Source organism: Notamacropus eugenii, chromosome 7 (genome assembly GCF_028372415.1).
Source record: "Notamacropus eugenii isolate mMacEug1 chromosome 7, mMacEug1.pri_v2, whole genome shotgun sequence".
In the NCBI taxonomy this organism is placed as follows: Eukaryota; Metazoa; Chordata; class Mammalia; order Diprotodontia; family Macropodidae; genus Notamacropus; species Notamacropus eugenii.
The window spans coordinates 86,329,065-86,354,817 of NC_092878.1; the positions used below are offsets into that span (position 1 = coordinate 86,329,065).

General features: G+C 37.6%; 1 protein-coding gene and 1 pseudogene across 1 annotated transcript in view; both read left to right on the forward strand.

Moving 5' to 3' along the window:
- LOC140514564 (polypeptide N-acetylgalactosaminyltransferase-like 6) overlaps nucleotides 1-25,753 on the forward strand; it is a 902,815-nt gene that overhangs the window by 730,092 nt on the left and 146,970 nt on the right. The gene's annotated exons all lie outside the window — the stretch shown is intronic.
- Nucleotides 452-7,802, forward strand: LOC140513915 (phospholipid-transporting ATPase ID pseudogene; annotated as a pseudogene).

Sequence of the window (25,753 nt, forward strand, 5' to 3'; positions counted from 1 at the left end):
ATGATGGTGATGATGATGCTGATACTACTACTACTACTAATAATAATAATAATATTAAAATAGCAACAACAATAACTAACATGTGTTTAGAACCTGAAGATTTTTTTTTAAAAGCACTTTTAGTATGTTTTCTGGTTTAATCTGATCTAACAACCCTGCAAGGTAGTAACTATTAAGTTGTTGAACAGTTGGCCAACTAATATGTTGACCAGTCATGGTAGCTCTGGCTTGTAATCCTAGCTACTGGGGAAATTGTGGCTGGCAGATCCCTTGAGTTCTCCAGTTCTGAGCTATAGTGGATTTGGCCATTCCATTTCTCACCCTGTTTGTCATGGATATACTGAGACCCAGGAGTGAAAGCATGCCAGTTTGCCTAAGCAGGAGTTAACTGGTCCAGTTTAGAAAAAGGGCAGGTCAGAATTCCCTTACTCTTCAGAATGGGGCCAGGCCCATGTGTAGTCCTAATGCTTCCAACTTAGGTAAGATAGGGAGAATGCAAACAAATGTCCAAGATTTCTTGTACTTTTTCTTTCATGTTAACAAAACAGGAATGGTGTAACTTACCTCTGAGAAACTAGTAAGATTAAAATTCCCAAAGGAAGTCCTGCTCCAACTGATGAGGATGTTAGTTTGAGAAGTAATAAATGTGGAATAACCATGTATATATGTACAATTATATAATTCCAATCATATCTTGATATTATAGCAAAAATAAATGAGATCTCTTCAGTTTCTTTAGAAAAGTGAAAATCAAAAGCTATTAAAACTCAAAATCATGCACTTTAAAATGAAATGGGTTTCATACTCCTGTGGAAAGGAATTGAAAATAGAGTCCCTGGATACTAAGGTCACTAACAAAGTACAGAAATATCAAATGCATTCAGTAACCACACCAGTCCTTTTGACTTTTAAAATGCTAGAATGACTTACTCAAATTGAGCTCAATTTTTTGTTTTTCTTCCAAATGATCTTGACTTTATGCTCCTCTTTCCACCACTTTCTCCTGTCAGTTACGTTAGCTTTTTTAAAAATTCTCTACTAAACTCCTTTTTGGGGGTGGGGAGATGGGATATGAAATTAGTGAAAGACCTGCCTTCTGGCCTTAGTGAGTTACCTGAGGCCTAAGAGAAAAAGTAAATTGTCTGTGGTCACACAACTGGTTGGTATCAGAAGTGATACTTGAACCCAGATCTTTCTAAATCCAAAGCAGGTCATTATCAACATTGTTACTCCAACTCTTTATTGTAGAGCACCATAGCCTGGCATAATGTGTGGACCAGGTCTGCCATCACACCTAAAGGAGCAATCCTTTCAGACCTTTCACAGAACAAGAAACAATAATAAGGCTTGCCCCAGGTATACCTGAGCAACCAGCCCATGCCCTATATTGGGATACAAATTACTACGTACACATGACCTCATATGACTACTGTACTTCCCTTGCCTGAATGTTTTGCTTACTATTGCAAAAAAATATCACAGAAGACTATTTTTTAATCAAAGTTTGTTTTTTCCAAAATATTTAAATTTATTTTTTTTAATTTGGCTCATTTTCAAAGTCAGTCATTCTTTTATATATCCTATATTTTATTTTTTCAAATGTATGCTTTTGTCATAGTATTTCTTTGGTATAAGAAAGCTGGGTGGTCTGCTCCCTGTTTAGGCATTCATCATTCGGGAAGTCAAGATAATAAATATATTCTATCTTGACAGTGCCTCATAGGGTGCTAGGTCAATACTTAACTCCTAGATTGATGGAAATAGACTATAGCTCTTCAGTGATGTATATTTAACCTTTTTCTTAAGCAAATTTTACTTCTAACTGTTGCTTTATGTTTTATTTTACCTATTCATATTTTATTTTTCTAGATAGTCTTAAAAGGCTATCTATTTATCTATCTATCTATACACACACACATATATATGTATATACAAATATGCACATGTAAATATATACATGGATATATAGATACACTCATATAGATATATGTATATATATTTGTGTATGTCTGTATACACATATGCATATATACACACGTATGGGTTCATATATACATGAGTGTGTGTGTGTGTGTGTGTGATACTTGACTTTTGGGGCATGAAATATCAACTGAGTATCTTTGTTCCAAAGTCAGGTTATGAAAGGGATATTTTAAAAGAATCATAGTCCTTTATTAAAAAAAAAAAGTCAAATAGAGACCCTACAGTGCTTCGGATGAAGATAGTATAGGTCCTCTTGTGGCTAACTTATAAAGGGTTTCATGGCCATAAAAAGCCAATGATTTATCATTTGATTTATTCATATTTCTAGATAAAAGAACTTGAATTTCAGTCATGTTCCAGGATTCCTTTGAAAGGAATTGACTGGGAAGAAGAATAGGAAAAATACTGTTAACATAGTCCTGACTCTGCCACTGATTTGTTGTGGGACCATGGAATAACTTCACCCTTTATGGTCCTTAGTTTCTTTGCCTGTAAAATCATAAAATTAACAATTTTTACTTTATTTTGGGCTTGAGCACCTGGGAGATATGGCTATACCAAGACTCAAGAGAGAAGGTGAATGATCTTTGCTCTTCATTACAGGACCCCTAAACGAAGTTGGTCTCTTCACTCACTACCCCGAGGTTATCTCAACAGGAAAAATGTGGGGTGATGGGGAGTATGTAAAAGAGGATAATTGGAAGGGAATTCCAGGCAGAATGGTTGCCCAAAAGTCTGTTGGTGGAAGTCATTTTGTCTAGAATAAAACTCAGGAACGCACAGAAAATCTTTTGTTTTCTTTTATTTTGTTTTGTTTCACCAAGAAAAGCCCAAGAAAGATAGGACGTGACTGAAAAATGACTAAACAACTGAAATCAGAAATTAAGTACTATAGTACTTAGCTATAGCTCAAGGCTTAAGAGCCACCTAATACTTGAAAAGATATAGCAACACACCAAGCTCTCAGTTTTTTTTACCCATGCCCAGTGAAGGAGGTTTGACGACTGTAGCCTATAGCACAAAGTGGCCCCTTATTAATATATCGTTCTGAATAGCCAAGAAATTTAGATTCTCAGGGATGTTAGTAAGAAGAACCATTAAACCTACTAGAGTCTAAGTAAAGAAAAATGTTTCACATGCTAAAATAATCTTGGAGATTTAAGAGAGGAAAGGAAAAATTTATATAGATAGATAGATAGATAGATAGATAGATAGATAGATAGATAGATAGATAGATAGATAGATAGATAGATAGATAGATACTGGGAGTACATGAATGTCAGGAAGCATTCATGAAGTCTTGATCAGAATATCACTCAAATAAACAGATATTTAAATTCATCAACTTTGAAATTCCCTTGAAAATTGCATATCACAAATCAACTCTTGCAAATACCCTTATATAATTTTGCCATCAGAAATCAGCCAAACAGGTTGGAGGCCTTACTTTTCATCCTGATTTTGTAGAATGCTCCAATAATGCCTTTATTCAAGATAAAGTAAGGAAGAGCTCTTCTTCACTTTCTTTTTTCATCATAATCTCAGAGCACATGATAAACATGTTATAAACCTACAGAGATATTTCTGGAGTATTGTAGCACCATGCAATGTTCACAGCACCTATGGTGGCCATGAATATCCTGGAACAATTCTGAATTGCAAAATGCAATAGATTCTCCACATGAAAGATAGAACTAAAACACTTATTCAGACAACAGAAAGTCAAATCCATCAGAGTAACAAAAATCTATACACAATAAAAATGCAGAGAACAACACCATCCCCAAGCCTTACCCCTGCTAGGCTTCCTACAAACCAGTTCCATTAAACAAATCACAAGTTGGCTTTCTTAAACAAAATCAAAAAACAATCCCTTTCACTCATGCTAGCCAGCAACCTGCTTGCCTGCATCCTTCCTAGCTCTGACTAGACTCTGACCGATTTCCTCTCAACTGTGCTCTACCTCTGTCTCTTTCTGTTCTACTTTTCCTCTTCCACCTGTTCAGCAATCTCCTCCTACCACAGGCTCCATGTGACTGGACTTCCACGTGATGAATGGGAAAGATCTCCTTATTTAAAATACCATTACATGCAGCCCCAAAATCTTTCATAATCTTTATATTGGTCAGGTCAGTGGGGCAACTGATATCTACAGAACTTCAACAAGCATAACAGAAAATAAGCATACAAAATAATATCTTAGGCAATTGGTGTCAGCAGAACTTTGCAACAATATAACAGGGATCACATAAAATGAGCACATAAAATAATATCTGAGCTTGAGACTTGAGCAAAAGTACCCCATCATTCCCCCTTTGAATGAATGTGGTCCAAAATCTTGGGGTAAAGGGTGAAAGTCTCCTCTTCCATAGCTATTTCCTGCTGATATTGGTTGTAGATCTGTCCCTGTGCCAAGAGGTCTTATTTGAGGGGTCAGTTCTTTAGCTGGCATCCAGAGTTTGGTCAATACCAGTTCCAGGGGTGACATATCCCAGTTGTGGATAAGGGGTGACATCCAGCTTAAGCAATCAGGCATCTGTAGGAGGAGGGTACTAAACCTGTAGAAAACAAATCTGACAAGCAAGGTGAACAAATGAAAAACCAAAAAGAAACAAGGAGACAATAACTATAAGCAGGGCAGATGACTCATACATGCTTCTGGAGTTCATGAACCCACTATCACAGCCTCATTCACCATTGTTTACTGTTTTCCAACTTGTGGTCCTAGGTCATCATTCTGGCTAGAAGTATACCCTATTTAATCTGAACTGGGACCTGGCCAACCTCCCATTCTCCCTGCAGATATGAAAAACCTAGATACAATGTTTCAGGAGGATCTGTAGCATTATCTGTCACATCCTTGCTCAGTCTAAAATAAATTCTCTTTCCTCAATACATTTTACATAGTTGATTAGTTGCAATGCTATCTATTCTTCCAAAATCTACTCCCACTCTCAGTAGAATGGCAATCAATTCTTTTCTTGTCAATCTCTTCTGACTTTGAATCTACTGGCTATTTATTCATCCTGGCTATTGGTAACACCATGTGGGAGTACGAGGTCAGAGCATGGCTTCCAGGTCTACCTGCCATGGGATGAGGCAGTGGACAGTGCCTTTTTACTTGGCTTTCTCTCCTGCTGGTCCTACATAAGCATCCTCAACACTTTGGTGCCCATTTCATTCTATGTCAGAGTGGAAGTGATTCACTTTGGCCACGGGTACTTCATCAACTGGAACAAGATGTACTGTGTGAAAAAGTAGACGCTTGCAGAGGCTCGCAGCACAACACAATGAGGAGCAGGGTCAAGTGGAGCACATTTTCTCCGACAAGACAAGCACCCTCATGCAGAATTTCATGATCTTCAATAAGTGTTCCATCTATGGGCAAAGCTATGGTGATGTCTTCAATATTCTGAGACACAAGGCTGAATTGGGTGAGAGGCCTGAGCCCATTGTTTTTTTCTTTCAACCCTGGCTGACAAGAAATTCTTGTTCTAGGACCTGAGCCTACTACAAGCAGTGAAGATGGGGGACCCCCACATATGAGTTCTTTCACCTCCTTTCTCTGTGTTGCACAATCATGTCTGAGGAAAAGAACAAAGTGGAAATGTACTACAAAGCTCAATCCCTGATGAGGGGGCCCTGGTCACTGCAGCCAGGAACATTGGCTTCATGTTCCGTTCATGCACTCCAAAGACAATCACCATTCACGACATGGGCAAAGCCATTATCTACCAACTCCTGGCCATTCTGAACTTCAACAATATTCTAAAACTCATATCAGTCATAGTAGGAAATCCAGAGGGCAAGATCCGACTATACTGGAAAGGAGCTGACACTATCCTATTGGAGAGACTCTATCCATCCAACCAAGAACTACTCAATACCACCACTGATCATTTGAAAGAATATGCAGGGGGTGGGATAAGGATAAGGTCCTGGCCTACAAGGATCTGGAAGAACACTATGAGGAATGGGCAGAAAGACAACTCAGAACCAGCTTAGCCCAGGACAGCTGGGAGAACAGACTGGCCAAAGTCTATAAGGAAACTGAAAATGACATGATGCTGCTGGGTGCAACAGCCATTGAGGACAAGTTACAATTGTCCCAGAGACAACTGCTCTTCTTACTCTGGTCAATATTAAGATTTGGGTGTTAACTTGAGATAAGCAAGAGAATGCAGTAAATTTTGGCTACTCCTGCAAGATGCTGATGGATGACTTGACAGAAGTGTTTATTGTCACTGAGCACACTGTTCTAGAGGTACAGAAGGAGCTCAGGAAAACCTGAGAGAAGATGATGGAGTCATTTCGTACGGTAGGCAATGACTTCACTTACCAGGAGAAGCTTTCCTCTTCCAAGCTCACATCTGTCCTGGAGGCTATTGCTGGAGAACATGACCTAGTCATCAGTGGTCATAGACTGGTCCATGCTCTGGAAGCAGATATGGAGCTTGAGTTCCTGGAGACAGCCTGTGCTTGCAAAGTGGTCATTTGTTGCTGCGTGACCCCCTTGCAGAAGGACTAGGTGATGGAACTGGTGAAGAAGTACAAGAAGGCTGTAACATTTGCCATTGGGGCTGGTCAAAATGATGTCAGCATGATCAAGACTGCCTACATCGGAGTGGGGATAAGTGGACAGGGAGGGATACAGGTAGTACTGGCCTCAAATTACTTCTCTCAGTTCAAGTTTCCTACAGTACCTTCTGCTGGGACATGGTCGTTGGTCCTACCTGCACATGTGCAAGTTCCTTTGTTATTTCTTTTATAAGAATTTTGCTTTCACCATGGTCCACTTCTGATTTGGCTTCTTCTGTGACTTCTCAGGCCAGACTATCTATGATCAATATTTCACCACATTCTGTAACATTGTATAGACCTTCCTCCCACTCCTGGCCATGGGGGTCTTTGATCAGGACATGCCTGAACAGTGAAGCATGGAGCACCCCAACCTATGAACCAGGCCAGCTCAACCTTCTTTTTCACAAGTAGAAATTCTTCATCTGCATCGCCTAAGGCATCCACACCTCAGTAACCATGTTCTTCATCCCCTGCGAGGTGTTTGCTGAGGCCACTTGGGATGATGGCATCCAGTTGGCTGTCTACCAGTCCTTTGCTGTCACTGTGGCCACCTCATTGGTCATTGTAGTCAGTGTGCAGATTGGGCTGGATGCAGGTTACTGGACAGCCATCAACCACTTTTTCATCTGGGTAAGCTTGGCTGTTTACTTTGCCATCTTTTTTGCCATGCACAGCAAAGGGATTTTTGAGATGTTTCCCAACGGGTTCCGATTTGTGGGTAATGCCCAGAACTGTTTGGCCCACAGTCTGGTTCACAATTGTGCTTACCACAGCAGTCTGCATTAAGTCTGTGGTAGCCTTCCATTTCCTAAAGTTGGACCTGAAGACTGAGCTTTTGAACACAGTCCTCATGTAGCACCTGGTGAGGAAGAAGCCCAGCATCAATGCATGCAACAGGTGGGCCATACAGGCTTTTGGTACTCTGGCTATGCCTTTTCCCATCAACAGGACTTTGGGAAACTCATCATGTCTGGAAAAAATATGCAGCTCAGTTCTCTTGCTCTCTCAAGCGTCAGCACGTGCTCCAGTTCCAGCTGGAATGAGACTCTGAGCAGGAAAAAGAGTGACAGTGCCAGCAGCCCTAGTGGTGGGGCTGAGAAACCCCTCAAAGGGTGATGGGTTACAGCCTGGGGTATCCCTGTGGTGGTGACTGGGATGTGCTGAGATGCTTGCTTTTCTTGGGTGCTGCACTTAGCACCAAGGTACCAGCCTGACACTGAGGAAGCAGAGTCCCTGAGAAGCAGTTTCTGGTTTCCTTTTTGCTGGGTGATGTTCCCCCATCATCAAGCTACCACCATTCTTTCCCTTCCTTTTTGCTGTTCCTATCAGGAATGGTTGAGAATGTCCTCAGCTGAGGGAGCTCAAAAGCAGGCCAGAGGAGAGGATGGAGGTACTGAGAGAAGAGCTGGGATCAGAGAGGACGACTTTCAGTAGGGGAACACAGATATGGAACCAAAAACAAAGAGAAGATCCTATTGCAGAAAGTGAGCTGTTCCCACTCTGCCTGGGAGTCCACAGATTGGGTGGATGAAAGGGAAAAGTGGGACTCACTAAATTTCCTTATTTTTTTACTCCTAATCATTGGAGGGAACTGCAAGATTCACTGTTCCTGAATTACACAAGAATGTATTACAATGGGAAGCCTGGAAGCTGTCAGGGCCTGGGACCCCTCACACCTTGTCATGTGATATGCATAGGTTCATGTTTGTATTTGATTTGTTTTATTTTCTTACTTGTAAGTGGAGGAGGCCTTTATAGTGATTTTTGGTTCTGGTTAGTGTCCTGACTCCTGGGGAAGAAAGTTGGTGCCCACTGGGCCCCTTTCAGAACCCTGTGTACATGTGGAGGCACATGCAGAAAAGACACTGTCAGGGGTTAGCTTTAGCCTGTCTAGCAGTTTGGGAGTAATTTACCTAAGGGGAAGCCTGAAGGGGATGTGTTGGTCCTTTTCCCTCCCTCAATTTGAGGTTCAGGTGTAACACCCTCCTGTTTTGCAACCAGGCTCTTGGGGTCCTTGCCTGCCTCCTTGGGCACAAAGGTTATGTGAGTGCTGGCTGGGTCCTGGGTGATGGTAGGCAATATTAAGCTGCACTCAAGAAGAACTTAGGCCCAGAAAGAAAAAAAAAGATGTAGGTTTTTCTTTATTTTAATTTTAGATCCAAAATATTTTGTAGTTGAACTCCTTCCTTCAGCACCCCAAATCTGGCTCTGTCCCAGTGTCTATTTGTAGAGGGCCTTGGTCCCGGCAGAAAAGGAAACTTGACCCTGCTCTTCCTCACTCCTTCCCCTTTCCACAATCCCCCAGCTGCCCTGAGATGAAAAGCATGGCTGGGCCATGCCCCAGTTCTGAATCATGTCCTGCCCCTCCCAGCATCCTTTGAAGGAACTGCTTCTTTGGGTCTAAGCAATAGGTTGTTTCTTGTTCCCATACCTCATTATAGGTTTTATAAGAAGAGGTACAGAACCAGGAACTCCAGGAGAGGACTCGGTGGACCTGGGCCTGGCCCTGGGGCCGCACGGACAGAACCCAGGTCTGGAAGGACAGTGTGGTTCCCTTGTGCTGTGCCCTTCTCACTCACAATGATAGTTTTCCTCCATTACCAAATCAACTTTGGGCAAACCTTCTTTTCTTCTTTGAGGAATGGGGTGAATTTTAATGGTTTGATTTGGGGATCTGTGAGGACGAGTTTTACAGAGGCAGAGGGAAATGGGGTCCAGAGTGGCTGGAGTCTGGAGAAGAGTGGCCTTGTCATACAGTCTACAAACTTTACATCATGTCTGTCTTGGTGTCTCTCTCAAGGCAAGAGTCTGATTTTTATACCTAAGAGGAAATGCTTATTTTTTTCATGTTTGGTTTGTTTAATATATATATATGTATATATATATATATACATATATATTAATATGTATATATGTATATGTATATATACACATACATATGTGTGTGTTTGTGTCTGTGTGTGTATACACACACACAGAGTTATATATCATTTTTGGTTCTCTTGTTTTTTAGGAAGGGGAGAAGTGTTAAGCTGCATTGAGCTGTAATTAAGGAACATTCCATATAATTTATGACACATTTCTATACTTGCAAATTGTATCATTTTATGGGTATAAAGAGAAATTGTTTTATAAAATTATTGTTTCTGGAAAAAAACATATTTTTATTGTTTAAAAAGATCAAAATAAGCAAATACCAACCAAGACGATGTACAAATGGAATTCTGTGTTTCCTCAGACTTCTTATATAATAGCTGTGAAGGTATAGCAGGAACCCTGAAACACTGGCCAGTTATATTCTGGTTTTATACTGATTGGATTCACCACCCCAGATAGAGATGCAACTATTTCAAGATATAGATGAGCCCCTACATTTTCTTGTAATTTTTGAGCTATAGGTAAATATTTCTTTTGGACATATTGCATGTGAGGTGCTGTCATGATATGAAAGTAGAGACAATGGAGGGTGATTAATCAGGCACATCATTCATAGTAAAAATCACAAGCATGGATCATTATGATGCCATAGAGTAAAATCATGACTAGCATATTTATTCAGAAAAGAATAGCTTAGATAGCAATGAAGTTTTAAATATTAAATGATATTGTTTAAGTGGCATTAATGTTCTCCAAAAAAGAAAAAGAAACAAAGCTGGTGATTCAGTTGAAACCACGTGTTAAATGTAATTGTAACTATGTCTTCAAAGCAATTGGAGAGGGGGAAATATATATAATATATATGTGTGTGTATGTATGTATGTATATATATATAATATATATGTGTGTGTATATGTGTATATATGTATGTATGTATGTATATGCGTGAGTATCTGTTTTACCCAGAGAAGGAAAAAAAAACTGCTGCTGAAAGAAACCTTTCCTATATCAGCAACAACAGCAGCAGCAGTTAGAGTTCACATTTTCATAGTGTTTTAAGGCTTAAAAATATTGTTTTCATTCATGATCTCCATTTAGTAAATAGGATGGAAAGCACCTCTGACTCTGCTACTGTTCTCCTAATCAGAAAAGTGGTGACTCCATCAAAAACAATGATCTGGTAAGACTTATTTTTCTTCAGATGATGAAGATTTAGGTCACTTTTCATAGTACCTTTTCCCATTATAAACTAAGTAGCACATTACGGCACAGACCAGTTGAGTAGTCCAGAGCCTCTCATTAGCAAAAAGCAATAACCAAAAAAAATCTCGTGTGAAGGTGAATCCAAGATATTCGGGGTCATGAAAATCTAAATGTTCATGAAACTATGCATTTGTTTTCTTTTGTTGATGTTGTAGTGATCCTGGTTCAGTTAATTTTGCTCTAAAATAATATCATCCCTCCAAGGAGGCAATGAAAGCAATAAATGCCATTTTTAAAAGTATGTAAGCACAGAGTTTTTTATTGTTCTGGTAATGTGAAAAATAAAGTTATGACAAGGAAAATTAAAACTATCTTTAATGTTATAAATGTGTTTGTGTGACTATGGGGCTGGCAGGGTCCCATTTATGGCCTTGAAGCCAGATAATATTTTCCTAGGAACTATCCATGATAATGAGAGTTTTGATGGAAGTCACTCAATCTCACCAATTCTTGGCATTCCCAAGACTGATTCTATATAAATTTCTCTGTATTCAAGAAAACAAATAACAACCATAAGCAATATCAGTCAAGCATAAAGAAAGGAATATCATTGCTTCAACAAATATGTGCTTTTTAAAAAATCATTAAACCCTTGGACTTTGTGGTATCCATATCTGAGAATCATGTTGAGGGACCAACAATAACCAATTAATTAATCCAAGATAATTTTTGTAATCTTGTAAAATGCAAACAATTTATTGGAAAATTTTAATATTTTATTTTGATATGTTTTTATTAAGACAAATTCAGACTTTGATGGGGTTTTTTATAGAGAGGGAGAAAGGATGAGAAATGGGGAAAAACAAGGTTTTGTCTTCCAACAAAGAAAACTGAACTTCTATCAAGGATAAGATTATTTTCTTCTTGTACTATCCAACAGATTGTTGCCTTCCATTTCAAGGTTTTATTAGTTTTGTGTCATTATCTGCTTGTTTTCATTATTGTTATTGCTGTTGCTTGGTCTTTAGCCTATCACAGTCCACAAAGACAAAATCTAGGATTTTTATTTCTTTACATTTTAAATCTCTGAAATTAAGTCAATAAGACTTATGATGTGATCCAAAATGATATTAGAGATGATGAACAACAGATTTTAAAAGACATCTTTATCCAAACTCATACTACTGTTGCCTTTACAAGGCTTGCAAAAGAATAAATCTTTAGAATCATCTGGTCTTATGAATTTAGAACTGAAAAGAAACAAAAACCTTTTTGACACAGTCTTAAGCTTTTACATGAGTATTGCAGAAGGAGAAGGAGCCATCAGCCATTTTTTTCAAAGAACAGTAACAAAGGCTTTGAGTTACCTCTCCTATCTGAAAATTCAATATTAAATGTTCAACATGAGTTTTCAGAGCATTACTATCCCACAACTGGTTTTGTCAATGTCAGTTAAAATTGGTGATTGATTTTTTTTTAGCTGAAAATGTGAATCCATTTTGTCTAGTACTGAAGTTTAATAGTCAAGAAAACCATTACAGAAGTTTTATGGTGTTCATCTCCAAACCAAATAATCTTTTGGGGAGCTACTTTCTAATAAAAAGCAAACCGTAGTTAATAATTCAATCTATAAAGTTAATAATCAGATTGTTTTCATTATTCAAACCTAAAAAAACCCACATCAGTTTCATATATGCATTTGATGGTGATTTCTTCTTCTCAGTCATGTAGGGAATTTTCTCCATTTCAATTCTGAGGTGTCTGTAGACTCAGTAGCGTAGAAGAATGGGGCATATAATTTCAGAGATACATGGAAATCCCTCTAGCAATGCAGATCTTATCTTCTCCGCAGTCTGCTAAAGCAAATTAGCATAGAACTAATCCCACGATGTATTTTCTCTCATCCTCTAACTGTAGAATATCGCACCAGTCGAGTTTTATCATATAAAGACAATGATATTTTCCTTATTATGTTGAATTCCTCTTCCTTGTCTATTCTTTAAAAGAGGTTAGAATATGAGCACAAAGCCAGACCATGAATAGTTCCTCCCAAAGCAAGACATGTAGTCAAGAGGAAGGGGAAAGGGGGCATTAACAGGAAGACCATGTGGCTGCAATTAATTTGGGAATGAGGATATAATAAAGAGGCAATGTATGGTAGTGAAAGATTTCAAACACAGGTTTCATTGGAGCCTGCTATAATCCAGAGTGATGCCTCAACCAGGTTAAAATGTAGTTGTCATGTATTTAACAAAATAAATACAAATGCAATAGAACAGAGACAATGGTATTATGTGGTTTTCCATGTCAATACACCACCTCTAGGGAACCTTGTCTATGAATTATTGGTCCTCATTTTCTATTTGAATTTGAGAGCACTAGCATAGTGGAAAGAGGAAGGACTTTGGAACAATGAAAGCCAAAGTTCAATTCCCACATGTGTTATACACACACACATACACACACACACACATACATGTGTGTATGGTTAAGTATGCATGTATATGTGTATATGTGCTATATGTAGATATATGCACACACATATGTATATGTACACCTGCATGTGTATATATTAGTGATATGTACATGTATACATATGTACATGTATGCATACAGATATGCATGTATAACTATGGACAAGTTACTTAACCTAAAATTTTCCAATGAACCCTTAGGCAATAAGCTCCAGTTTAGTTATCGATAAACGATCTCACAGATACAAAACAGTACTGTTTCCAATCTATCTTCTGATAGACTATATAGTTGTTGTTATTTGTTTGTTTCCTGTTATGTCTCTTGTGTGATGACTGAGAAATGGGGAAGTTGATCTGTTTTTAGAGATTTACAACATTTATGAGAAAAAAGCAGTAATTTCCACCCTGTTTCCTATTATGCTTACACTTCTTTTAAAGGTCACAAAAATTTCTTAAAACTAAACCAAAAATATTAAACTAGGCTACTCCAATCTAGATAGGCAATGGGTGTTACAAGATAGAATTGCATTTTAAAACTGTTCTCTAATATTTTGATAAATTGTAGTCATTTCATTGTTTTGATCAGACACATTCTGAGTTTCTCATTTAACAGTAAAGGCTCATCATATTTTCTTTATCTTCTTCACATCTCTCCTCTTATCCTGCTTCCAAGTTCACGGGTTTCACTCAGGCAGTGTGTATTCTAGCATAAATATGGTGTAGGCTCAAAGCACTGATTGTGTAATTTATTCCATTCAATACTATGATTATCTAGATCTATAATGTATCTAAATTCTTATTTTCTGGTCCTCCAGGATAGAGGTAAATTAATGTATATTACCTTCAGAAGCAATTACACTACTAAACCTACACAGTCACTGCTTTTGTGTCCACACCATGTTTGCAGCCCCTTGATGAAAATTCTCCAGGAGAAAATATATTTGGTTTTGTCTCAAATAGTGTCACAAATAATGAAATCTGTTTAAAATACTCATTTTTCTCAACTTCTTAAAAGGACAATATCCCTTACACTCTAAATCATACAGAAGAATTTGCAGTGATTCACCTAGATAGTCATCACTTTATGTAACTTTAAAAGGTAACATAGAATTGGAGAAGTGCACATGACAGAGCTTCTGCTGAAGTGTCTGCTCTATTCTCTCCAGAATTGAAATTGTCATTTATGTGTCCCATAAAATTGTTCATAGATTACAGGAATGAGAGCTAGTTGTAACTTGACCTTGGTTAATTTTCTGCAACTCCCCCATTGACAAATGAATATATGTTGCAGGCATTTAACTGAGACCTACAGAGATTAAGTTAATTGCCCAAGGTCACCCATGTATTAGGGAGCAAAGTTTAGATTCACAAGCAAGTTCTCCAACCCCAAACACAGATATTCTTTTGTCTTTCCATTATAGTAGTTCTAAAGAGGAAGGTGAAAATTCATAAAAGGAAACCTTTTAATTGTGGGAGTTTTCAGAGTGGGGATATTTGGCTTGAGTTTTCACAGAAAAAAAAATTCTAATTTGAGAAATTCTATAATGACATAGAATACAATTTTTTCCTAGTAAAACATAGTCTCAATCTGAATTGTAAATGGAAATGTTTCTCAAGAAACACCAATAGATTTAACCAGTTGATGTCCATTGTATAATTTACCAGTATAGAAGAGTATAGTACTTGTCACATGTTAGACGTATTCTTTCAGAAGCAGATTACATATTACAAAGGTAAGTATAAAACTGAAAATTTGCTTATAATCTAGTATTTTATTCCTTGTTTGCAGTAAATATTTTATTTTGTATTGCAATATTATAAATTGAATCATTTTCTAAAATTGTTTCTTTTCTCTACACTTTATGCCCCAGTCTGAGACTCCCAGGTGGAACATCATCAATGAATGATAAAATGTCTGAGATTTTGAATAATGCCACATTTAGGGAACTGAGAGAGAAAAATTCCTACTTTATGCTATGTCTGTATGTACTTAGACATTCCATCTGGCACACATGAAACAAATGTGTTAGAATCTGTATGTTTTCTGTAGCTTACTTATTTGGAAAATAGCTAAGCCAAAGATGCTTTATTCCATCTGTATAATGAAATAATGATTTTAAATGAAAAGACAGATCCTTAATTTCCAAGGGTTTTCTTTTTAGGATGGTTCTTTCAAAAAGAATCCCAGATGGCTAAATTTAGCATATTGTAAAAAAAAGAGAAAGAAAGAAAGAAAGAAGGAAAGAAAGAAAAAAAGAAAGAAAGGAAGAAAGAAAGAAAGAAAGAAAGAAAGAAAGAAAGAAAGAAAGAAAGAAAGAAAGAAAGAAAGAAAGAAAGAAAGAAAGAAAGGAAGGAAGGAAGGAAGGAAGGAAGGAAGGAAGGAAGGAAGGAAGGAAGGAAAGAAAGAAAGGAAGAAAGAAAGAAAGAAAGAAAGAAAGAAAGAAAGAAAGAAAGAAAGAAAGAAAGAAAGAAAGAAAGAAAGAAAGAAAGAAAGAAAGAAAGAAAAGTGTAACTCAACAGTCATACCCTGGTTCTGTAGGATAACATATCAATTTGCATGTCTTTGTCTCCTGATATTTGGGTATCCTAGTATTATCAAACAAGTGTGAGGAGTTGTAGCAGTACTGTTTTTCTTCATTAAATAATTTTACTGCTGTTGGTAAAAGAGGCACAAAAATACTGAAGGAGTTAATACCTTAAAAAAAAAAAAACCTAGAATTAACCAAATAGGAAAAGAGGTACAAAAACTCACTGATGAAAATAACACCTTAGGAAGAAGACTTGGTCAAGTGGTAGCTAATGTTTCCAGGAGACATCAAGAAAGAACAAAGTAAAGTCTAAGAAAAAAATGAGATCTCATCAAAAAAACAACTAACCTGGAAAATAAATTAAAATATATAACTTAAGAATTATTGGATGACCTGAAAGCCATGATCAGAGAAAGAACCTAAACATCAAATTTCAAGAAATCATAAGGAAAAACTGCATGTATATCCTAGAACCAGAGTGTAAAATGAAAATTGAGAGAATCTACTGATCCCCTCCTGAAAAAGAGGTGAAATGTAAATTCCCAAGAATATTATAGCCAAATTTAAAAAAAGTTCAAGGAATAAGAATAGATCATAGGAAGTATAACTATCACCCTTTGCAGATGACAGGATTGTGTATTTAGAGAAACCTGGAGAATTAACTATATTCATTGACTACTGTGTCTTGAGTACCTAACCTATTTCACTGGTCTACTCCTCTATTTCTTAGCCAGTACCAAGTGGTTTTGATGGTTGTTGCTTTATAATACAATTTACTGTCTTATATGGTGAGACCATTTTTCCTAGCATTTCTTTTCATTAATTCCCTTGATATTCTGCATCTTTTGTTCTTGTAGATGAATTTTGATATTTTTTTCAAGCTCTAGAAAATGTTTCTCTGGTAATTTCATAGGTATGGCACTGAATAAATTAATTTAGGAAGAATTGTTATTTTTTATCATATTAGCTCATCCTACCCATGAGTAACTATGTTTTTCCACTTAATTAGATCAGACTTCATTTGTGCAAAAGATGTTTTGTAATTGTGTTCATATAATCCCTGGGTTTGTTTTGGCATATGGACTTCCAGATATTTAAAATGTCTACTGTAGCTTTACATAGGATTTTTCTTTCAATCTTTTGCTGTTGGGCTTTGTTAGTAATATATAGAAATGCAGATGATTTTTGTGGGTTAATTTTATAACCTGCAACTTTGCCAAAGTTATTTATTGTTTCAATTTGCTTTTTACTTGATTCTCTAGGATTCTCTGAGTATATCATCATGGTACCTACAAAGAGTGATAACTTAATTTCTTTTCTGCCAATTCTAATTCCTTCAATTTCTTTTCCTTGTCTTGCTAAAGTTATCATTTCTAGTACCATATTGAATAACGGCGGTGATAATGGACATCCTTGTTTCACCCCTGATCTTATTGGAAATGCTTCTAGCTTATCCCTATTGCATATAATGCTTGCTGATAGCTGTAGGTAGATACTTTTTACTATTTTATGGAAGGTTCCATTTATTGCTATGGTCTCCAGTGTTTTCAGTAGGAAAGGGTGTTTTATTTTGTCAAAAGCTTTTTCTGCATCTATTGAGATGATCACATGGTTTCTGCTAGTTTTGTTGTTGATGTGATCAGTAATATTTATTGAACCAACTCTTCATTCCTGGTATAAATCCTACCTGATCATAACATACTGTCCTCATGATCATTTTCTGTATTCTTTTTACTAATGCCTATTTAAAATTTTTGCATCTATAGAAATTGGTCTATAATTCTCTCTCTCCGTTTTGACTCTTCCTGGTTTAGGTATCAGAACCATATTCATATCATAAGAAAAAATTTGGTCAGACTCCTTCACCTAATTGGATTAACTGCTCTTTAAATGTTTGATAGAGTTCACTTGTCACTCCACTGGGCCCTGGAAATGTTTTCCAAGGGAGTTGATTGACGGCTTTTTCAATTCCTTTTTCTGAGATGGGGTTAAGTATTCAACTTTCTCATCTGTTAATCTGGACAATTTATATTTTTTAAAATATTCATCCATCTCACTTAGATTGTCAAATTTATGGTCATGAAGTTGGGCAAAGTATTTCTTGTTATAGTTTTGATTTGCTCCTCGTCGAAAGTGAGTTCACAGTTTTCATTTTTGATATTGGTAATTTGATTTTCTTCTTTTTTTTTATAAATCAAATTGACCAAAAGTTTATTAATTTTATTGTTTTTTTTTATAAAATCATTTCAGATTTATATTTTAGTTTAATAGTTTTTTTTAATTTCACTTTTTTTAATCTCTCATTTGGTTTCCAGTATTTCTAATTTTGTATTTAGTTGGGGATTTTCAATTTGTTCTTTTTCTAGCTTTTTGAGCAATATGCCCAATTAATCGAGCTCTCCTTTCTCTATGTTATTTATGTAGGCATTCTATGATATCAAAGTTCCCCTACGAATAGCTTTTGCAGCATCTCATAATTTTGGTAGGTTTTCTCATTATTATCATTTTCTTAAATGAAGTTATTGATTGTGTCTTTGATTTTCTATTGAACCCACTCATTATTTAGGATTAGATTATTTAGTTTCTAATTAATTTTTGGTCTATATTTCCATGGCCTTTTTATTACATCTAATTTTTGTTGCATTATGATGTGAGATGGCTGCATTGACTATCTCTGCCTTTTTGCACTTCATTATGAGGTTTTATGCCCTAGTACATGGTCAGTTTTTGCATATGTGCAATGTACCACTGAGAAAAAAAGCATATTATTTTCTATCCCCATATAATTTTCTCCAGAGATACATCATATCTACCTTATCCAGAGTTCTATTCACCTCCTTAACTTATTTCTTGTTTATTCTGAGGTTAGATTTATCAAGTTTAGAGAGGGGAAGATTGAGGTCTCCCACTAGTATAGTTTTCCTCTCTATTTCTTCCTGTAGCTCCCTTAACTTCTCTAAGAATTTGGATGCTATACCACTTACTGTGTGTGTGTTTGTATGTGTGTGTGTGTGTGTGTGTGTGTGTGTGTGTGTATGTATGTATTTAGAAATGATGTTGCTTCATTGTCTATGGTGCCTTTTAGCAGAATATAGTTTCCTTCCTTATCTCTTTTTATTAGATTCTATTTTTATTTTGTCTGAAATTAGGATTGCTACCCCTGATTTTTTTACACCAACTGAAGCAAAAGATGTTCTGCACCAACCATGTACCTTTACCCTGTGTGTATCCCTGTGTTTCAAATTTGTTTCTTGTAAAGAACACATTGTTGGACTATGGTTTTTAATCCATTATGCTATCTTCCTCAGTTTTATGGGAGAGTTCATCCCATTTACATTCACAGTTATGATTAATATCTGTGTCTTTCCCTTCATCCTCTTTCTCCTCTTTTATGCTTTCAGTTCTCTCTTCTCCCTTCCCCTCCCCAATAGAATTTTAGTTTTTGACAACTGCTTCCTCAGTCTTCCCTCCCTTTTATCATCCTCCCTCCCTTTATTTTCCCTCTTCACTTACTAATTTTTCCCTTCCTTTTAGTGTCCCCTTCCTATTCTTTACCCTATCCCCTATTACTATCTATAGAGCAAGATAGATTTCTATACTCAACTCAGTATATTGTTTCTGAACTGAATGAGATAAGAGTAAATCTCAAACAATATTCATCTCCTTCCCTTTTCTCCCTCTAATGTAATATGCTTTTGCCTCTTCCTGTAATGTAATTTACCTTTTTCTGCCTCCTCCTTTTCATACCTCCCATTGCAATCCCTTCACACCGTTAAATCACATTTTTTATCATCATATCACTTAATTTATACCCACTTCCTCTATCTTCGTATATCCATTTAAAATATCATAATAAATATTGAATTCTCAAGACTAACAAGTATTGTCTTCCCTTATATGGATGTATACAGTTTGCCCATATTGAGTAATAAGCTTTTTCTTCCATTTACCTTTTTATGACTCTCTTGAGACTTGTATTTGAAGCTCTGGCCTTTGCATCAGGAAGGTCTTGAATTCCCTTATTTCATTGAATGTCCATCTCCTTCTCTGAAATAATAAGCTCATTTTTCCTGGGCAATTGATCCTTCATTGTAGTCCAACATCCTTTGCCTTATGAAATATTATATTCCAGTCCCTCAAATCTTTTAATGTAGAAGTTGCAAGGTCCTGTGTGATCCTAACTATAGTTCCTTAATATTTGAATTGTTTCCTTCTGTACTCCTGCAGTATTTCCCATTAAATTGACTGTTCTGGAATTAGGCAACAATATTCCTTGGTGTTTTCAGTTTTGAATCAGTAGGGGACTGGTGGATTCTTTCAATGATTATTTTGCCCTCTGGATCTAGGATCTCAGGGCACTTTCCTTGATGATTTCTTGGAAGATATTGTCCAGACTCTTTTTTTCATCGTGGCTTTCTGGTAGGCCAATAATTCTTAAATTTCCTCTCCTGAATCTATTTTCCAGGTCAGTTGTTTTTCCAATTTGATATTTTACATTTTCTTCTATCTTTACATTCTTTAGATTTTGTTTGACTGATTCTTGATGTCTCAGAATCATTAGCTTCTTCTTTTCCAATTCTAATTTTCATCAAATTGTTTTCTTCAGATAACTTTTGCATCTCTTTTGCCATCTGCCCAATTACTCCTTTTAAGGAATTATTTTTTCAAGTAACTTTTTGTACTTCCTCTTCTACTTGTTCAATTTTCCTTTTTAAAGAGCTCTTCTCTTCAGTGAATTCTTTTCTCATACTTTGAAAATCATTAGTCAGTTCTTCTTCTATTTCCTTCTTCAGCTGTTCCAGGAGTGCTCTCTGTGCATGCAAGCAGTTCATGGTCCCTTCTGAAGTTTCAGATCGGAATACAGTCTCAATACAGACCTCTTTGGTAATCATGTTTTGTTCCTTGTCCCCACAGAAAGATCCTATGGTCTTTTCCTGCTTGCTCTGCTTCTTCTTGCTCATGATAGTGAGGCTTTGTGTGTTGTGCACTCTGGCTTTTTCACTTAGAAGCTGGAGAATCTGTTGTTGAGCTGCTGGTGTGAGAAAGCTAAGGGAAGCTGCCTTTGTTTTTTCTTTTGTTTTGTATTTCCTGGCTTAGCCCTGGGGCTAGGTTGTTAAGCGTGGGGGAGGGGTGGTCTGGTCATGGGAGATCTCCTCAGTGGAGCTAGAGCAAAGACAAGGTCAGCTCATGCCTGTTTCCACCCCTCTGTGGCTCCTCTCCTAGCACTGAGGCATGCCTGGGTCCTAGTGCAAGTTTCCAACCCCTCTGGGGCCCCTCTCCTTCTGGTTGACCTCCGTTACAGTAAGAGGAATCCCCCTCAGCTATTTTCCAAGCCTCAGGTGCTACAAGATTATTTACCCCTTCAGTTATTCCCACTGATACAGGATTTTTCTGGGGAAATATTTTATGGTTCTTTCAAGGTCAGTAAGGGGAAGGGGAGAGAGCACTTATGGAATCACTCTGCAATTTTGGATCCCAGAAGATCAAGAAGGTGACTTACAGACATTAATCTGTGGGCTGAAAGTCTCGGGAGTGGCTGCAGATGATACCTGGGGCTCAGTGGCTGTTGCTTGGCTGTGGGCTGGGCTGTCACTTTGCTTTTCTGCTGTGCTGCTGCTGCCTGAGGCTACCTTGGAGTTTCCTGCTCAGTCATATCTCTGGGGAATGTGCCATGCTGTCTTCTGTGGGATCACCCCCACAGAACAGATCCTTCCTATCAATCTTCCAGTCTGTCCTAGTCTGTGAATCTGTCACAGTCTGTCTCCTATTGGATTCTGCACCTCAAAAATTTGGTCAGAGTCTCTTTTTAGAGATATCTGAAGGACTTTGTCTAAGAGCTTAGGTGAATAATTGCTCTCACTCTGCCACCTTGGCTCCGCCCCATTCATTGTGAAATTTCTCATTGGTAAAACAAGTGACCTGGAAGATACATCCAGGAGAGACAATGCCTGAAAGCCATGATCATAAAAAAGCCTAGAAATCATGTTTCATGAAATTATCAAGAAAAACTGCCCTGATATTGTAGAACCAGAGGTTAAAGGAGATATTGAAAGAATTCACCAGTCTCCCTCTGAAAGGCATCCCAAAAAGAAAACTTCTAGGAATATCGTAGCCAAATTCCAGAGCTCCCAGGTCAAGGATAAAGTATTGCAAGCAGCCAGAAAGAAATGATGTGAGTACTGCAGAAATACAAAAACAAATACAAATACAAGATCTAGCAGTTTCTACATTAAGGGATTGAAGGGCTTGAAATATGATATTTCAGAAGTCAAAAGAACTAGGATTAAAACCACAAATCACCTACCCAGCAAAACTGAGTATAATGCTTCAGGAAAAAAATGGTTATTCAATGAAATAGAGAACTTTTAAGCATTCTTGATGAAAAGACCAGACCTGAAAAGAAAAATTGACTTTCAAAAGCAAGGATAAAGAGAAGCATGTAAAGGTAAGCAGGAAAGAAAAGTCATAAGGGACTTATTAAAACTGAACTGTTTACATTCCTACAGAGAAATATATTTGTAACTCCTGAGACTTTTTCTCACTATTTGAGTAGTTGGAGGGATTATATCCATATAGACAGAGTTCACAGGGTGAGTTGAATAGGAAGGGATGATATCTAAAAATATAAAATTAAGAGGTAAGAGTGGAATATATTGGGAGGAGAAAAGGAGAAATAGAATGGGGCAAATTATCCCTTGCATAAAAGTGGTAAGAAAAAGCTTTTTCATTGGATGGGGAAACGGGGGAGGTGAGAGGGAAAAAGTGAACCTTATTCTCATCACATTTGGCTTAAGGGGGGAATAATATACACACTCAATACACTGAATCTATCTTACACAGAAAGGTATTAAGGGGGAGATGATAGAAGGAAGGACAAATGAGAGGAAGGGGTAATTCAAAGTAAACACTTTTGAGGAGGGATAGGGTCAAAACAGAGAATACTACAAGAGAGGGACAGGATAGGATGGAGGAAAATATGGTTAGTCTTTCACAACATGACTTTTATGAAAGTCTTTTGCATAACTGCAGATGTATAACATATATCAAATTGTTTGCCTTCTCAGTGGGGATGGGTCTACAGGGATTAAGGGAGAGAAGTTGGAACTCAAAGTTTTAAACAAGAATGTTAAAAAGTTGTTTTTATGTGCAACTGGAAAATAACACATACAGGCAATGTGGTATAGAAATCCATCTTGCCCAACAAGAAAATAGAAGGGATGGGAATGAGAGAAGGGAGAGGTGTGATAGAAGGGAGGGCATATTGGCGGAAGAGGTAATGAGAATTCATGTTGTCTTGGGGTAGGCAGATGGGGAAAAATTGTGTAACTCAAAAACTTGCGGAAATGAGTGTTGATAATTACAAATAAATAAATAAATATATTTTTTTAAAAAATTAAGTAAAAAATAAAAACTTAAAACATAAACATAAAAGGCCCTAAGCTCCTATATGAGCAATTGGTCCAAAAATACATTAATTTTATACAATAAACTTTATTTAATGTAATGGAAAACATTAAAACACTAAAGATTTGCACATAAAAATGATACCATCTCACAATTACTAGATTGACTAAAATGATAGAAAAGAAAAATATTTTAGTGAGAAAGTAGGGGAAAATGGGACACTGATAGCTTGTTGGTGGATTTGTGAACTAGTCTACCCATTCTAAAAATCAATTTGGCACTATACCCAAAGAACTATAAACTGTCTATACACTATGACCCATCAATACCACTACTGCATCTTTATCCCAAAAAGATGACAGAAAAGGAAAAAGGACCTAGTTGTACATAAATATTTATAGCAACTCTATTGTGGTGACAAATAATTAGAAACTGAGAAGGTGCCCATGAATTGGGGAATGGATGAAGTGGTATAAAATTGTAATGGAATACTTTTGTGTTTAAGAAATGATGATCAGGATGATTTCAGAAAATCCTGGAAGTGCAATATAAACTGATGTCTCATGTAGATTGAAGTCATCAGAACCAGAAGAACACTGTAAATGATAACAGTAATATTGCAAGGATCAGCAACAGTAAAATACTTAACCTACCCTGATGAGGACAAAAGACAATTCCAAAGAACCCATGATAAAAAAAAAATACTGTCGGGGGAGTGGAGCCAAGATGGCGCAGTAGAAAGATTCACATACACATAGCTCCAAACCCACAACCCATAGAACGGCTACAGGGAAGTAACTCATGGCGATTTCTGCACCCAGAGGCCACAGAACATTGGAGTGAGGGAGATTTCTGTTCCAGAGAGACCTGCAAACCTCTCGCGGGGGGGTCCTTCATGCTGCGGACTCGGCACCGGGACTGGGAGCTGAGTGCAGCCCTGCCATGGTCATGGCACCAAGAGGAAAAGATCCAAGCGAGCTTCAGGGACGGGATCTCCAGCAGCCGCACAAGTCCCTCCACCCACAGGTGACGGGGGTTGGTGAGAGAGTCTCTTTGGCAGGTCGAGAGGGGAGTGGGGTGGCCCCATAACTCAGGCCCCCCTGGGAGGTAGAAGCTGAGAGGTGGCTGCAGACCAGGGCTCCCCAAGGGGGCAGGAACCTGGATCCATTGTTGAAGGTCTGTGCATAAACTCCCTGAGGGAACTGAACCTGAGAGGCGGCCCTGCCCCGACCTGACCACCTGAACTTAATCTCACACTGAATAGCAGCCCTGCCCCCGCCAAAAGCCCTAAGGCTGGAAGCAGCATTTGAATCTCAGACCCCAAACGCTGGCTGGGAGGATCAGGAGGCGAGGTGGGTGTGAGGAGAATATGCAGAGGTCAAGTCACTGGCTGGGAAAATGCCAAGAAAAGGGAAAAGAAATGAGACTATAGAAGGCTACTTTCTTGGTGAACAGGCATTTCCTCCCTTCCTTTCTGATGAGGAAGAACAATGCTTACCATCAGGCAAAGACACAGAAATCAAGGTTTCTGTGTCCCAGCCCACCCAATGGGCTCAGGCCATGGAAGAGCTAAAAAAGAATTTTGAAAATCAAGTTAGAGAGGTAGAGGAAAAGCTGGGAAGAGAAATGAGAGACATGAAGTCAAAGCATGAACAGCAGATCAGCTCCCTGCTAAAGGAGACCCAAAAAAATGTTGAAGAAAATAACACCTTGAAAACTAGCCAAACTCAATTGGCAAAAGAGGTTCAAAAAGCCAATGAGGAGAAGAATGCTTTAAAAAGCAGAATTAACCAAATGGAAAAGGAGATTCAAAAGCTCACTGAAGAAAATAGTTCTTTCAAAATTAGAATGGAACAGATGGAGGCTAATGACTTTATGAGAAACCAAGAAATCACAGAACAAAGCGAGAAGAATGGAAAAATGGAAGATAATGTGAAATATCTCATTGGAAAAACAACTGACCTGGAAAATAGATCCAGGAGAGACAATTTAAAAATTATGGGACTACCTGAAAGCCATGATCAAAAAAAGAGCCTAGACATCATCTTTCATGAAATTATCAAGGAAAACTGCCCTGAGATTCTAGAACCAGAGGGCAAAATAAATATTCAAGGAATCCACAGAACACCGCCTGAAAGAGATCCCAAAAGAGAAACTCCTAGGAACATTGTGGCCAAATTCCAGAGCTCTCAGGTCAAGGAGAAAATATTGCAAGCAGCTACAAAGAAACAATTCAAGTATTGTGGAAATACAATCAGGATAACACAAGATCTAGCAGCTTCTACATTAAGGGATCGAAGGGAATGGAATAGGATATTCCAGAAGTCAAAGGAACTAGGACTAAAACCAAGAATCACCTACCCAGCAAAACTGAGTATAATACTTCAGGGGAAAAATTGGTCTTTCAATGATATAGAGGATTTTCAAGCATTCTTGATGAAAAGACCAGAGCTGAAAAGGAAATTTGACTTTCAAACACAAGAATGAAGAGAACCATGATAAGGTGAACAGCAAAGAGAAGTCATAAGGGACTTACTAAAGTTGAACTGTTTACATTCCTACATGGAAAGACAATATTTGTAACTCTTGAAACATTTCAGTATCTGGGTACTGGGTGGGATTACACACACACACATGCACACACGCACATATACATAGAGACAGAGTGCACAGAGTGAATTGAAGAGGATGGGATCATATCTT